General features: G+C 39.5%; 1 pseudogene; it reads right to left on the bottom strand.

Annotated features, from left to right (window-relative positions):
* LOC104992634 overlaps positions 1–2,604 on the bottom strand; it is a 17,779-nt pseudogene that overhangs the window by 5,350 nt on the left and 9,825 nt on the right.

Below are 2,604 nucleotides of genomic sequence, written 5' to 3'. Positions count from 1 at the left end.
GCTTCAGTCGTGTCCGACTCTGTGTGACCCCATAGACCGCAGCCCACCAGGCTCCCCCGTCCCTGGGATTCTCCAGGCAAGAACACTGGAGTGGGTTGCCATTTCCTTCTCCAAAGCATGAAAGTGAAAAGTGAAAGTGAAGTTGCTCAGTCTTGCCTGACTCTTAGCAATCCCATGGACTGCAGTCTACCAGGCTCCTCCGTCCATGGGATTTTCTAGGCAAGAGTACTGGAGTGGGGTGCCATTGCCTTCTCCGCATATATACCTAGATGTAGCCATTTAGTCTCTTATTTACTGTAGGTTGGAACCAATATACTCCCTTAATAGGAGTTTTAAAATTATAACTTTCTCTTATTAATCTCTGAATCCACACACCTATAGCTTAGTGTTCACCATAGATGCAGAACACAATGTTGTTGATGATGACAAAATGTTAATTTAGAAAACATGGCATAAAATTCTAGGAAATACTAAGCAATGGGCTTAGAATAAGAACAGCAAAAACCCAGCTAACACATGGATAGAGAAAAACTAATCTTTAGAGTTTGTTGTGAACATTTAAAGAGATTACTTAGAAGTTTGGGGGAAAAAAAACAGCAGTCAAAAATTGAGGATGACAGAAAAACTACTGAGTAAAAAGAACTACATGAATTTAATAGAAACATGGAGCAAAAATTTGTTATCAGTGTCTGCTCTACAGTGGGCTCCTCGAGTAACCTAAAAGAGCTAACATACAAGTTCCTTACTTTCATCAGAAAGAGAATTATTGGTTCCAATTCTAAGCCAATCCTTCTATTGTACTCTAACCTATTCATTGCCAATCTTAGAAAACTGTTTAGCAGCATTTTTAAAACTATCATCATTTGTTTTCATGATAAGGATTCAGTATGTACTGTGTTTGGAAAAGGGCCTTTATGAAGACTAATTAAGGTTAAATGAGCTCATAGGGTGGGACACTGATCAAGTAGGATTAGTGTCTTTATGAGGAGAAACACCAGAGAGATTTCTATTTTGTCTCTGTGTCTCTGTCTCTCTTCTCCTCCCCCTCAGCCTGTGAGGACACAGGGAGAAGCCAGCCTGGGAAGAGAGAGTTCTTACCAGAACCTGACCTTGCTGGCACCCTGATCTGGGACTTCTTGCCCCCAAAACTGTGAGGAAATATATTTCTGTTGTTAAATCCATTGATCCTATAGCATTCTTTTAAGGAACTCCAAGCTTCCCTGGTAGCTCAGATGGTAAACAGTCTGCCTGCAATGCAGGAGACATGGGTTTGATCCCTGGGATGGGAAGATCCCCTGGAGAAGAGCATGGTAAGCCACTAGAGTATTCTTGCCGGGAGTGCTACAGTCCATGGGGTCACAAAGAGTAGGACATGACTAAGTGACTAACACATACCTTCAAGGTGACAAATACAGGTGCTTTAAATTTATTTTGGAAATTCCAGGCAGGAATACTGGAGTGTGTGGCTGTTCCCTTCTCCAGAGGATCTTCCCAGCCCAGGAATCGAGCCCAGGTCTCCCACGTTGCAGGCCAATTCTTCACCATCTGAGCCACCAGGGAAGCCCATATCTAATGAGGTATTATATCCAATATATGTGAGGAATTCATACAACCTAATAGCAAGAAGACAATACAGTTTAAAAATGGGCAAAGACTATAGATTGGAAGACTCAATAATGTGAAAGATGTCAATTCTTCCATAACTGATTGATTAAATTCTAGAAATTCCCTGTTAAACTCTCAACATTATTTTCAATGTTTCCAAATGAGAACAAAGTAAAATGTCTATTAACACTGGAATGGATAATTAACTGTGGTGTACTCATAGAAAGGAATACTACTCTGTGATAAAAATAAATACAGCTTCACACAAAGTTTTATGACTCTCACAAACATTACATAGAATGAAAGGAGCAAGGCATGTTAAAAGTGCTATATGATCACGTGTATATGGAGTTCAAAAAACAAAATGAGGCAAAACTAAGGTAGAGTTTGGAGGGGTACACTTAGGTCACCAAACCATGAAGAAAACCAAGGATACGGGTTCTACATGGAGGGAGAAGACCATGTTTGGGAGAGTTCATGAGGAGGGCTTTTCAGGTGCTCCCAGGGTTCTGTTTCTTGATCAAGGGAGCAATTACATGGGGCTCATTTTGTTATAAATTATCATTTTACATCCTTACTTTGTATACAACTTTTCTAAATCTATGTTACATTCTACAATTAAAAGAAAAAGATTAAAAATGAAAAAAAATTAAAAAATGTTAAAAGTAAAATTAATGAAAGGAAAATGAATCAGATATTTCACTCTTTAAGAATCTTTGAGATTACATGAAACTGATCTTTTCTTTGATTTATACATCTTATGAGTTGATGCCTTGTTTGACTTAGAAAATGTGTTATTTGAAGTTTGGTTGATGCAGCCTTCTTATTTAAAGGATAAAATAGTCCAGTCACTTTCACCAAGGTTCTTTATGGAAATAAGCAAGAAGTACTGCTGCTGCTGCTGCTGCTAAGTCACTTCAGTCGTGTCCGACTCTGTGCGACCCCAGAGACGGCAGACCACCAGGCTTCCCCATCCCTGGGATTCTCCAGGCAAGAACA

Source organism: Bison bison, unplaced genomic scaffold (assembly GCF_000754665.1).
Source record: "Bison bison bison isolate TAMUID 2011002044 unplaced genomic scaffold, Bison_UMD1.0 scf7180017864220, whole genome shotgun sequence".
NCBI lineage: Eukaryota > Metazoa > Chordata > Mammalia > Artiodactyla > Bovidae > Bison > Bison bison.
The sequence above is the reverse complement of the archived record's forward strand: the minus strand, read 5'-3'. Positions and strand labels throughout refer to the sequence as shown.